The 14329-nt window shown below is 41.6% G+C and overlaps 1 long non-coding RNA gene across 1 annotated transcript; it reads left to right on the top strand.

Moving 5' to 3' along the window:
- The first annotated feature begins 2156 nt into the window (after nucleotides 1-2156).
- Nucleotides 2157-3196, top strand: LOC120766008 (uncharacterized). The gene is made up of 3 exons (XR_005704550.1): nucleotides 2157-2230; nucleotides 2541-2749; nucleotides 3095-3196. It is a non-coding gene; the product is annotated as an uncharacterized LOC120766008 (long non-coding RNA).
- The last annotated feature ends 11133 nt before the right edge of the window (nucleotides 3197-14329 follow it).

Below are 14329 nucleotides of genomic sequence, written 5' to 3'. Positions count from 1 at the left end.
TTTATTAAAAAAAAGAAAGAAAGAAAGAAAGAAAGAAAAAAGTATCAATCTTTTCAAGCACCTTTGATCTACAACTTGGCAAACAGTTCACAGTTTTCAAAGTTTCATGTGGATGCTTTTATTCCAAACTTTAGGTTAACAATGGTTTCCTTGGGGCGGGGGGGGGGGGGGGGGGGGGGGGGGGGGAAGAAATAAGGAAAAAAAAAAAGGAAAAAAAGGAAAAAAAAGGAAAAAAAAAAGAAAAAAGAGAAAAAGGTGCCTCTAGTGCCTCTATCATAGGCAAAGCCTCCAAGATAGCTGTATTGGAGTCCTAAATGTTCCCCCTTCCCCCTCCTCAAATATTGCTTACAAATGGCAGATAACAAAAATGTATTATCATGCCTAGTAGACTTGTTGCCATGCTTCGGTGCCAAATTGAAACCATGCCACCCAATAACAAACCTTGACCTGCAGTGTAATTGTTCCATTTTTCACGGTCTCCCTCTCTGCCCTAGCCATTTCAAATTGCACTGACCTGCCACCCACTATTCCAGACAAGTTACCAGCCAGGAGTCCAGCTTTTAAATGAAACAGAGTTTTAACTTCAAAATGGCATGAGGAATTTAACTGCTTCAAGATGTACCACGTTTTGCTAACCAAAGCCTGTAGCGCTACCTAATAGACGACATCCCCATGGAAATGTCAGCAAATGCTACTGCAGTGCAGAAATAGCAGAAGCTGACTGCAGCAGGAGGGGGAATGAGAACGGGGGGAAGATTATAGAGGTACTGGTGAGCTTCAGTGCGGAGAGTTTTCAAAACAGGTCTGCAAATGCAGCTAGATTTTCACCAAATCACGTCAGATACATACCCAGAGGATTTTGAAGACTGAACAGTATAATTGTCAGCACAAAGTAAAAAGGCGCTGGATAATTAAAATCTAGTTTTAGTGGGCAGCTAGTCTTATAAAGCAGTAGTGAGTAAGCCTCAGCAGGGACAAAATTTCATGCCAGCTTCTGAAACCAGCGATTTCCTACAGTCCTCCTGATAGTTTTGGAGGACCCTCTTTGTGCATAGACCTGGATAAAAGCAAAGGTGTGCGAGGGTTTTTGCTTCTTTTCTTCTCTGCCAAAGTCAGGATGTCTAACACGGGAAATGAAGATGTCAAGTTCGGACTTTGAATGTTTATTATATCTTATCTATTTACAGAATTTACAGGTTCACACACTGCGAGTTCTTAGAAAACAAAGGTAAAATGGAGAGCTTCTGCCTCTTTCCAAGGTTACTTAAGTGATAATCCCCCAATAACGAGGTGACACCTCTGTTATTTATACTTGTTTGACCCAATAATGACCATCCAAGGCCCGCAATGCGGACCTTTTTCACCCAGTGACAGAAAATCACCTAAACCCATTAAGAAGGAAGAAGAAGGACAAGAAGGACTTAGACAACACCCCAAATCCTCCATCTTGACCCATATGTATTACTATATACTAAACCCTTAAATCTAAGCTCCTAGCCTTCCAACAAAGGTGCTGCAAACACTCTCCACAGGACCCTAGCTCCTTCAGATACACAAATGTCCAGTTTCTAATTCCAGTACTGCTTAGGATATTCTCATCCACGTCTGGATACCCTGAAAATAGAATGATATGCCTTTCTCTGCAGGCATCCTGGGGCAGAGATTTGTGCCAGGGAGACCCTGTGGCAGAGGAAGGTGCTGGCTGGCCCCAGATACTCCCTAATGCAGACACAGCATGCCCTTACACAGGTTTAGTGCAGAGCAGACACATGGTCTGACCTTAGCAGAGCAAGCAGTGCCACTGTGGCCAGCCCAAGGAAGGCTGCTGCCCTGCCTAAGAGGAGGATGTGTGACTGTGGGATGCTAGGGAGTTTTTAATTCAGCCTGCTGGGCTGGGAGGATGAGCCCATCCGAGCTCTTGGGGCCTCCCTGGGGCTGGTGATGGCATGAGAGTGGACGCTGGCTCTCCGAGCAGTGCAGCTCTCTGGGTTCTCGTGCTACCCTAAGGTAGAACAGTGTCATTTGAGAGGAAAAGCACCTGTTACTCCCAGCTGAAGTCTGTTTGGCTGAGCCAGAGACTCCTTAGACTTCAAAGAGGGGCCAGGTTTTTGCACGTCAGGCTCCTCATCACTGTTTCGTGATTAACGGTGTTAATAAGGCAGGTGTTTTACCCTGCCTGGTTGGTGTTTTGTCCCTGGAGAGGTGTAATCCAGTGGAGCGGGAAAAGGATGTTCGTGTAGTAAATCTTTTACTATTTAAATGGGAAACATTTTTTATGGGGGATATGAGCAGGGTTTAAAAACTGCAGAGCTGAACGCTCCAGGGATCAGATGTAAATGAAGTTTTAGCCTTGTGAAGGCTTCTACCTTGGGTTTTTATTGGGATTTCTATAGTCACAGAGGCCTTTATGTTTTATAACCTTGACCATATGGTTATGTGGTCTGGGAGAAGAGGGTTTGGTGAAGGGCAGGGCAAAGCAGGGAGGGAAGGAAGTTTGCTGTTATTGCTGCTGTGGAACACGCTCAGCTTTCCTGTTCCAGTGTGTCCTAGGCTACAGCACACGGCTACCAAATCCACAGTCTTTGTGGGGAAATCACATGAGCATTGCTAAGTCATTTGGTCTAAACCTTGAAGGAGACAAATAGTCAGGTGATTAAGGGCAACCTGAAGCTACTTGATAACTGAGGGGCTGGAACTGCCTTTCACTACCGAGCTAGGAAAACCACTATCTCCTGAGTGCAGGGAAGAGGTAAGTGGTGAATTTTGTCGAATTTTTTTTTCCAATAGGGCAGCGGTTTATGTTCTTTTCATTACACAAGACAGAGCTGCACAAAACAAGAGGTTCAAGACCTTCTGCAGAGAGCTCTCTTACTTCTGAGCTGAAATTGAACCATGCTAATTTTAAAGCATTCAATATAGCTGTTTTATTTCCTCCAGCTGTGGGTCTTGACTTTCAGCTAGAAAGAGGGGGCAGAAAGACAGGGTGAAAGAAGTGGTAAAAAATATATATACTAGGATCAGAAGTAATTTTTTACGTATTGTACTGCCTCCCCCTGGAAATGAATGCAATCCTTGATGTCCTCTTAATATTTAGGATTCACAATTCAAGAATTCCTTTTCCACGTGAGAAACTTATTAGGATGTCAAAAAATATGGAGAGTGCCTCGAGTATCCTTACAGACTGTATGAAGTTAAGTCCTGCTATTCCAGTTCTTTTCATCAGAGGCATCCATGGGAAAGCTTCACAAAGACACAACAGGGAATTGGGTACCTCCTTCCTAACCAGTGCTTAAATACCCTCCATGCCAATGGAAATCCCTCCTTAGACAAATAAGCAAAGAACTCCGAAGGACGTGAAGTTGGATTTATGGTACTAGAAATTCTCTGCAAAGGCAAAGCACAAGTACTGGATTTATAGCTCACCTTTGGATCCTTTCCAAATGCCTCACTGCTAGAACTTGTTTGGAGGTTTCTTTATCAATCAGCACAAAAGTTAAGATAGGAAAACACTCAAGGACTGATTGGCAGGTGCCCATATGTTTGCTGTCATTTGATTTGGTGATATTTATAAAATGCTACAGGAACAGAGTATTCCTAAAGTATCAGTTCACACATAGAAGGAAGTCAACATCATTTCATCCTACAGAAAAAACAAAAAGTGTCTGTTCTTTTACATCTGTAATGAGATGTGCCACATGTTGCACCAAGGATTTAAATGCTAAATGCACTTTGAGAACAGCTTTATATTTCTGCTCTTTTACCTTCTATACAAAATAAATGCAGTTTAATGCATTGTACTTAAATGACATCAGAGTTTTCACTCTGTTATTTTTTGAGGCAGTGAGTGTATCTCAGTCACTGCACACTGTCAGCGTGCAGTTTAGATAGTTCTGGGGGTGCTGTGCAATTTGGAAGTGAGCCATCATCAGCAGTGAAATTGTCAAATGGCTTTTTGAGTGGTAATGCCCTGGTTTTGCCAGAGCAGATTCTCCCTATCTGTATGCTGACCAGGGAACAAAATGTCAAGCATTACTGAGTAACTCCTGGAAGCCACAGAAGGGTGGGCCTGTCTACAAAGAGTGAGGAAAGTTAATTGTCTCACCTTCTAGACGCCAGAGCTATGCTATTTCTCTCTGACCTGCGAATTTCTGCCAGTCTGTCTACAATACTGCAGTGCCAAACCACTAGCAGCTCATTATACTCCTACCAGCAAAGCCTGGATCGGGCAACTTGGTATTTTGGCAGCCAATATTAACTTTTTATACTAAGCAAAATTATTTGTAACAGGATTTCAGGTTTCCTGACACATTAGGAATTTCACTAAGAAGTTAAAATAAGTCCAAGAAAGTGGATTTTGGTTGTCATTTGACAAAGCACATACATGCATATGTCCTTTCATATGAGAAAATCTCATCCCTTTCAAAGGACAAACATGTCTTCTTCGCGTGAGCATTTAGATTGCCACCTGAAGTAGAGCTGTTGGGCTTTGTCCCAAGAGTTGTAAAAAAGCTCAAGCATCTGCACTAAAATCTTCTGCCTTGGAGGGATTCTGGACAGTAAAGCCCATGATTTGTGCTCTGTGAAGACTGTGTGAATGCCTGGATCCCCAGCTCCATCTGGAGACTGACTGGGGTGAAGTGCACAGTCTTATGAAGATGAGGATGATCATCATCAGCCTCCAACTTGCCAGTGGATAACTCCAGGATCTGGTGCTAGCAAGTGGATTGCCCTTGGGAGCAGCACACTTCTACGAAAATAAATAAAGTGTAGAGATATTGCTATGTCTGTAGAACTTGGTATTGAAAATTATTTTAAAGGAAACTTTATTTGGGTCTTCTAAGCCCTCTCAAAGAGTTTTAGTGATGAGCTGACCTCTGTATTGTTCAGTTCCCAGGGCAGGGAACCTGCCTTGGTTACCTCTACCTGTAGTGGAACAGTGACAATTCCAACAGTACTGTAGGCAAAAAAGGCTAAAAATTGCGTGTGAAGTGATTAGAAAATTTGATCTGAATTCAAAGAAAAGAAGAACCTCTCAGGTGCTAGTAAAGAAACACTGAGTCCTAGATCTCGGAGCCCTGTATCCTTTATCCAGCCAAATTCCAACTTGATGCCTTCTAAAATCTTCTGATCCTACTCCACCACATTCACGTTTGAACCTGGTACGAATGATGTTCAAATAATGTTGACTTGTTTCATATTATGCCAAAATGTCCATTGAGAAAGGCTCCTGCAATGCACCTGCAGGCTGACAGCTGCCATTCCAGTCACCAAGCAATAGTTGTTTGAACTGTTTTTAATCTGAACTCTGAAAGTCCTGGAGTACCTGGTCTAGCAAAACCCCTACAGTCACAGTAACAAAAACAAGCCTTTCTTCACCTAAATAAGAGTCAAGAATTCCCTGTATTCCTCATAGGTATTTTCTTTGTAATTGTTCTTCATGAAGCTGAAACAGTCCTCTTTCCTTGAGTAAACACGTAAGTAAAAGGGTAAACTCTGTTCTTCCAGACACATGAGAAGGATCAGACTCATAAAACCACAGAACAGTTTGTGTTGGAAGGGACCATAAAGATCACTTTGCTTCAAACCCTCTGCCATTAACAGAGACATCTTCTACTACACCAGGTTGCCCAGGGTCCAATTCAACCCTTTTATGTATTTTACATGAACAATTTTAAAGCGGAAATGTCCCTTTATTTTGATAAGCAGTTCCACCTCGAAGTAAATGACATATCTTTTGGGAAGGAGACAATTCCTGAGAATAAATGAAGGATTCTGGATCGTAGAAATCGCACTGAGATCCGTTAAATGGCAAACCAGGCATTTAAAAAGCTCCTCAGAGGCTTCTGAAAAGCAGAAAAGATTTGACAATCTTCAAGCAAAATTTTTTAGGTTAAAAAATAAGTAATATTAATAAGTAATATTAATAATCATGATACCTGATCTAAAATTAGGCATTTCTTAGCTCACTAGTTTCCTCTGGTTTTCATAAGTGCATCAACCCAATATCTACTGGACAAGGAACAGATTGACATGACACAAATCACAAACAACACTGTTTCTTGAGAGGCTTTGTAAAGGGCAAGAAGGAGCTTTTGTTCTATTCATCCAAACGCATTTATGCAAGAGCTTGCTGGGTTATGCCAGCAACCTAAAGCTGTCCTTCCAAACCAGTTGTCTTCTGGCTTTTAATCACTTCACGTAAATGAGCAATTCTAGTTACCAGCAGGGAAACAGTTGCCAATCATAGTAGAGAAGAAAGAGACCAACTGCAGGGCATGAAATTGAATTTTCCAGGTAGTAGCCAGTAATTGATACCGTAATGTGACCTGTGCCTAAAAAAGCCAATTTAGAGCTCCGTGGAGCCACAAGTAGGGCAGGACAGAGTCTGCGACCATCAGCACACGTGCTTGGCAAAGAAACTACTGACAGCACTTTCCACCTCCACTGGCATGGAGCTCTGTGTCTTTGTAATCTGCATGAAAGGGGAAGCTAATCTGATGCAGACAGCATCCCAAGAGTATTTATACAGACCTAATTTAAGAATTAGTTTATAATGTTGCAAAATAAGAGTACAGCAATTTTGCATACAGATGACAAGGAACTGACAATTTTCTTTGATGCTAAGATTATGTATGTGCCATTAAGCAACATTTTTTTATCAAACTTACAGCTGGATAACTGATTAAGAACCTGTTTGAGTAGTCCTCATTGTACCCCCTTCAGAAATCAAGCAAAGGTTTGTCGTGGGCTTTCCTCGACATTCAGGTGGTTTTAGAGTTTTTTTGCCTTCTGCAAAGCTCTGTGCTAAGCGGAAGAAAGAGGCAGAGTCTTCAGGTTCTGATTTTTTAAGGTTGCATGCTTCATTTATTGTTTTTATCTTACAATTTTCTTAGTGCCCCACAAAGGTCTTTGCAGCTGCTCGGGCCTCTGGTGACTCCCCGACTCTGACTCTGACTCTTCCCGCCCAGGGCTGTCATTATCTTTTATACTAATTGCTACATATTCTTTATTTATCATTATTTGCCAATACCTATCACTTATACTAAACAGGTCATCTCTGCTTTGACCCAATCTCTTTAAACTACTTTGTGCCACGTCACTGCTGAAAATGGCATGAGGGAAGAAGAAAGAAGAAGCAGGAAACAACGCCCAAAATCCTCCATCTTTCTCCCATCAACTTCAATGCTAGAAACCTAAATTTACTGGTTTTCACCCTGTGATAAGATAAACTACTATCTTTTACACTCTTGTGGCCTGCAACCCCTCTCGCAGTGCAGGAAGCCTTTCCCGTGGACTGGGATCAAAGCCAGTGTCCCTCTGAGCTCTGTGCCAGGGTCCCAGACCCCCCTGTCCAGGTCTCTGACCTTCCAGGGCAGCCAAAGGAATGCCCTGGACTCCAACAAAGGTTCTTCCAGGAGGACTCTGTACGTCCCTTAGCTGGGCTCTCAGTGACCCCACAGCAACTGAAGGGAGTGATTCTCACAAGATCCACAAGCAGCCTCAAGCCCTACCCATAAAACAAGGCTCCGGAGCCAGGCACTGCTGGAAGACAATTTATCTCAGCTGCACGTTCAGGCAGCCACCAGAGATACTCTCATAACAACTGATGTTTCTCGAAGAGAGAATCAAGTCACCAGACTCTGCCCTTAGTTAAACGACTGAAGCACAGAGAGATCAGTCTTATTCCACCCACTGAAGCCAGCAAATGCTTCTTCCAAGAACTTCATGAGATGCAGAACTACACTTATCTGCCTAATGAAATCAAGAGAAGCTTTGCCACCAGCACCAAGATGCCCAGTTCAGGCTACAAAACTGAGAACACACATAAGGGAGTTGTTGTAAAATTACTTTCTTTCACACCTTGCAAAACGTGACAGCTGCTTAAAAAGGAGTCCTTGAACGCACACTACTGAGGGACTTCGTATGGATTTTCCCCAGCACACTTTTTTCCCATAAAATTAATAGGAATACATGTGTTTTTAAAAGTGGGCAGGATTTACCAAATTGCTGTCTGGAACAGACCCAGTCCCAGTTCACTGGAGCTGCTACACACAGCACTGTAGTACTGAATATCAAACCTGCTGCTGACATTTTTACTGCTCTGCTGCAAGATTAGCAAGGCGTTCTCTTGTGCCACTGGAGTTTGAAGCTCTGTGCTGAACTAAAAACTAGCAGACCCAAGAAATGCTGAAAATGTTATCAGCTGGAAGAAATCAGATACATATAATTTAGAAATGCTTCTCCAATCTCAGTTGTTTCCCAGGTTATTTCTTCTTACAAATATGCACCCATAATCAGACATGAAATTCTAGATATTTGATTAGAAATGCCTTCTCTGCTTGGGCTTGTTAGAATACAAAAGCAAGTGCAGAAGCAGGAAGAGATTTTTCTTTTTTAAATCCCCACACAATTAGATTTACCTCTCCCAGCCATGCCATTTTTTGATTGCAGAAAACTGGAAACCTGTGGCTCTCTATTCAATTTAGATTGCAATCAGATATTAATTTTAGATTTCAATTAATATTATAATTTTGGTGGGGGGGGGGGGAAAGGGCACAATAGCAAGGAGAGGAATGAGCTACAAATCTCTCCATACAGAATGAAATTAAGGTCAATATTCAGAAATGCAGGGATGAATAGAAACCCCATACTTCTCATTATGACCACTGCATACCGGGGAGGGGCGGTGAAGCCGGAGATGTCCTTCTGCAACAAAAATAACTTCCCAGCTGTGTCTCATCTCACCTTCCTACAAATGGCACCAATGGCTGTCAGGTATTTCTTCAACACACTGGCAGCACCAGCAAAGGAAAGCTGAAACTTGGCTGCCTGTCCTACTCTCATAGCAGGACCTCACCCTCTGCCTGCTGTCACTCAATTATATTACTCTAGCAGAGGGGGCTCGAGTGTCTCTGTACCACACACAAAAATTCAATTTTTCTGCTCTAGGAAAAGGTTGAAATTACTTCCTGGCACGGGGTATGTGTGACGTGTTCCCTTGCACTGCTGCAGCCACCCGTGCACGCACACACACACAAACACAAACACACTCATCTGCATCAAGGAGGCTTCTGCTTCTGCTTGGTTTTTAGGCTGATTGTGGTCCTCTGATTGTTCAAGGATTTCCAGTAGACTGTGAAAGCCAACTCAGAGAGCTAATGGAAAATGGTAGTGTTGAGGGTCTATGTGCAAAGTAATAAACATTCTTCCTGCTTTTAACAGTCAAAAGGTCATAAAAAATTTTCAGTGAAACAAACTCATGATAGGAAACAAACTCAGGATATGGCTAGAATGAGAACTTTCTGCCAACAGTTGAAATTATAATGTAGGAAACATCCCAGGACTAGACAGAGCTTTAAAAGCATAAAATAGCTTTTAACTAACAGCTTAGTCTTGTGAATATGCTGTCCTGAAGCCAGAAACATCTGGGCATTATGCTCTGCTATTTGTCATTGGCTATCAATATCCACGGTAGGTGAGGTAAAATACCCCAATTTTTAATAAAATACCCCCATGCAGAGGTGGTACCATGACACTGCCTGCTGAGGCACCAAAAGCCAGTGCTTTCCAGCCTGGAGGCACTGGCCAGACATTGCGAGATGTAGGAAAAGGATAAAAAGCTAGCTTGTCATTTTTTCTAAGTGCACCTAGCAAGCAATTTGCAAATTTCCATATGAAGCTTTTTTAACAATTAGAACTTCCTTTAACACAACAGTCTGTTCTGAGGGTGAAAAAAAAATTCACCTGTAATAACAAGGGATTTGTCCCATGAGAATCAGTAAACAAAATATGTAAACAATCCAGGCAAAGACAGGTTTTATAGACAAGCAAAATATCTTTTAACTAACCAGTAGAATAATTAACAAGGAAACTATCAACCTATTAGCACTATACAGTTATACAACCAATAATACAATTTTTACAAACCATTGAGGTTTGTAAACACTGTATAAAAGGCAGCATGCCACCATAATTAAGAGCCTTCTGAAAACCTGATACCGTGCCATTCTGTACGTCGTGACTGTCTCTACGACAGGGAGGCTGAGGCCACACTGCGCCTGGGAGCACGAGTGGATGCCTGCTTCAGAAAAAATGGAGCTCTTGATTCAACACCAGCTCAGGTGAGGAGGCTGTTGGGGCAGCAAGGCCCCACAGTGATAAAGCCTTCCAAAACTTAGGGCTTGTCTTCTGAACTTTGGACGGATGGAACACACAGCACCTGCCCTGTGCCCACTCTCTGCGTTCCCTGATGCCTCTGTCTCCCCAGCACTGGTCCTACCATTCCCTCTTTCACAGTGTAGTTGTGCTCTGTGCCTGGCACTGAAAATCACATTGCCTTGATTTCCTTTCTGTTTCCTTTCACTTGCTGTGGAAGAAAAAGGGAATTGTTCTTTGGAGAGGTTTGGTTATAGGTCCCAGTGACTGAAAACATGCTTCACCTCCTCTGCCAGCATTCCTTTCCTTCCCTTGCTTGCTGGTTTGGGTTGTGGGAGGTTTTTTTTTTTGTCAAGCCATGACATTTCAGTGTTAAACCCTATGAAGGATAAGAACAGACAGCCCATCTCCTGAATTTACTTATCATCAGCTAGATAGCTACAGCATGAAAAGAAATTCAACAAATTAATTATTTCTGTCCTAATTAAGTCCTCTTTCAGTTGAGTTAAAGGCAGTACATCCTCGGCCAGCCTTTGGTAGCCCTGACCTTTTCAAGGTGCCTTGTTGTGGAGATTGACAGCTAGCCCAGGGCAAAATCTCCCTGCACAGCCCGGCTGGGACCTTCTCAGAACAGCACAATGAGGGGTTCAATAGCCGATCAATAAGGCTGACATCAAAATCAACATTAAGGGCTCTCACAGGGAACATAATTAATTTTATGATAACATCTATGAACTAGTAGTGGAGTGTCACTAAGGGATGACATTGTGCTCAGAGATTTTGGTGGAAGCAATTATCTGGCTGTGTGGAGGTTATTGTTCTGCCTACATCAAGAGTTGGGGGAAATAAAATGTAAAAACAACAGAGTTCCTTTCTAAGCAGCAATATAGGCTGTGTGCATCACAGCTCAATGCTTGTATTTGTGTAGCCATGTGAAGCTTGGTGTAAATTTTTTGAGATTTTTCTCCCTAGTGATTCGTATTTGGTTCACTGTTACAAGTCTATCCTGAGCTAGGAGCTAGCATTTTTTTATGCTGCTCCATAAGGAGGGGTGATATTTTGTAAGTGTAAAAAATAGGCTTGATTCTTCTCATAATTACAGCTGAAATTAATATTTTATACAAAATGCCACTGATATCTGTATGTGTGTTATTATTTCTTTATATGCATCATTAGGAATAAACATACACATTTTTGCACCCATACAGTATTTTGTGAAATAAACAACACTTTTAACCTCAAAGAATGTTTTGGTCTACACCAGTCAGGAAAAGTTTTATTTGGATAAAATCCAGATGTGGTTCTGGACTTCACAGCTGTCACTGTTTCCTTCAGCAAGCAGACCCAAAGTACCAGGTTTTAAATGCTCTTTACATACATAACAATATGCCTGGGTCAAAAATTCCTGAAGCTATAGCTTTAGTTTAATATTTTTTATGTCTCTCAGGAAGAGACCAAAACAAAAAGACGTGTAAGGGATTTACTTCTTCTCAGGATGGCAAGAGTCTCACAAACTTGAAAATTTTCCATGGTGTTTTTATTTTTGGATGAAATCTGACAATACAGATTTCGAAATCTTGACAAGATTAGGCCCCAGTCTCAGTTCAGATGTGAAGTCCAAACTCCAGCAGGCTTTACACAGACCGATCCTTTGCACTCTTATTTTAGAACATTACTCCCTCCAATCTCACAGACTTCTACTGCAATATTCATCAGTGCTGTCATTTTTCTCTTTAAACATCTATTTCAGCCATTTCAGAATGTTCTGCTCTGAAACCTCAGGCAGGTTTTATTTTCTCATTGTAGCAGTAGCATCATGGATATTTTATTTTATTTTATTTTATTTTATTTTATTTTATTTTATTTTATTCTATTCTATTCTATTCTATTCTATTCTATTCTATTCTATTCTATTCTATTCTATTCTATTCTATTGTTGATGGAAAGCCACTGATTTTTTAGTGACATTTCTGTGTCATGCTGACCCTCTTAATAATCTCTTTATCCGATGGTAGAAAAAGAAGTAACACAAGGTATGATATCTCAGTTGAGATTTTCTGTTGAGAAAGGACTCAGTTCCGACCTGCAGCATACATGAGGGGGGAAAATAATGGAAACAATGGCATTGGAAAAGCATTTAACAGTTAGAAAATAAAATAATAATAAAAAAAAAATCTGTACTTTTTAAGATTGTAACTTGTTGCTTTTGTGTAACTTTTAGCAAGAAATAGAAATTTTCCAGATATAGACAGTGCGTCTATATTGAATTCCTGGAGTACTGCAAGAAGCGAAATCTGCAGGGCTCCATCTGTACCATTTCTATTGTTCGCCTGACGAGGATCTTAAAAGCAGCCTTTTCACAAAGAACCACTGTGCCGTCTTAATTACAAGTCTAGAAAAAAGCCTAAGAAAATTTCTGGCAGCACCCACACTGACAGGAAATTCAAACGTCTTCAATCACATAAAGCAAGGAAGCTGCTGAAACTGAACTCAGCCGGAGCGGGACTTTGTTTTGATGTGTGTGAGATGAGCCTGAGGCTGGAGGTGACTGTGTCAAACGAATGAAAGAGAAGGAGCAGGAGGAGGAGGGTGAGGATGAATAGAGCTCCAAAACACGTGTTTTTCTGTGAGTGTATGGTGGGTATTTCCATGCCCAGCCTGAAGATTCGCTACTCCACCTGCAAACTTGCCAGAACCGTTTGCCCTTGGGCATGATGCCAATCATGAACAGAGTAGCTGGGATTTTCCCCGCAGGAAATCAGCATTTCCTGATGCCCTTTGGAGCAGACCATGCTCACAGTGCTGGTTTGAATTCTTCTTTCCGGTCTGCGCCAGCTCTTTTTACAGAGACAGATGCTGTCATTTTATTCCCTTTCCACGTTTCCTCTCCTTGACACACGGTGATCTTTCTCCTCGAACTGTAAATCAACTCTACAAATTCTCTGAAATTATTTTTTAAAGCCTGCATTTTTTTTTAACCTACCTGTATATTTATTGTTCCTGATCTCATTTGCATTCATGCATATACATACAGACTCATCAGTTTTACAACTGCTATTAACATCAGCTGAAAGTGAATTCTGTCAGACAGACAAAACATAGCCCATTTTGATCTGCCAGGTTTAAATCAATAAGATCTATTCAACTGAAAGCAGTTACTACAGGGTAACACAAGAGTGTGGAAACAAAACCTTTTACACGTTGGATAAGTGAAGATAACTTGGGAACAACACACTTGGAAAATGAAAAGGTGAAGAAATCCAATTTGTCTTTCTGAGCAGAAGGGGAGGGAAAAAACCCCAAACCCAACCACCAACACAGCACACAAACAGCTAACTTCCCCATCAGTATGCTCTTCAGTCCTTTGCTCACACAGAAGAATTTGACTCAGGTATTTTCTGAGTCTATTTAATCTTCTATAGCCATTGTTTCCTTGATATTGCATTTGCATGCTCTGCTTTCTGTTCTGGTGGGTTGTTCTCCATACCTCAAACAAATAGCTGTAAGACTTTGTTTCTAAAATGACAAATCTCTTTTCACTTCACAAGGATTTCTTGGCAGGCTCTGAGCATTTTCCTTCCTCGCTAATAAAGAAACTACATCGTTCTTTTCTTCCTGACAGAGAATGACATCAGGAGGCCTCTTTGAGCTGAATTTGTCATCTTTGCTGGTGATTGACTGCAAACTGAGGAACACCTTGCACAAGCAGGCTCCCCACATGCTCCTTCTCATGCTGCTTACTATGCCAGAACTGGCAGTAGAGCTCTTCACCAAAGCTCCACCAGCCTTCGGGAAGAGACATAATTGTGATCACCTGTGGGACATTCCTTCTCCTAAACAACCAGTAAAGCTTTCTGGGGCCAGAAGAGCTGCACACAGAAGTGCAGCTCAGCTGGCACATGCTTGCACCTTTAGCCGTCTGAAATTTGGAGGAACATTCAATGGCAGGTCTTATAGCTGGAATGGTTTTTTCCTTTTAGGAAAGAGCTGAGCTTGTAATACTGAAGGAGGTGTGCTGAGTTTACCATTTAAATTATTACCAGTAAAACAACACAAAAAGGAGCATTGCTCCATCTGCATATAGATGACATTGAAACACTATCACAGCAGTTGTAATATTAGTGTCCAGAAAATCATGGTTGCAAACCACTGTGCAATCAGATCCTACAGATTA

This window comes from Hirundo rustica, chromosome Z, assembly GCF_015227805.2.
Source record: "Hirundo rustica isolate bHirRus1 chromosome Z, bHirRus1.pri.v3, whole genome shotgun sequence".
Classification (NCBI taxonomy): domain Eukaryota; kingdom Metazoa; phylum Chordata; class Aves; order Passeriformes; family Hirundinidae; genus Hirundo; species Hirundo rustica.
This window is presented reverse-complemented; position numbering and strand designations above follow the sequence as displayed.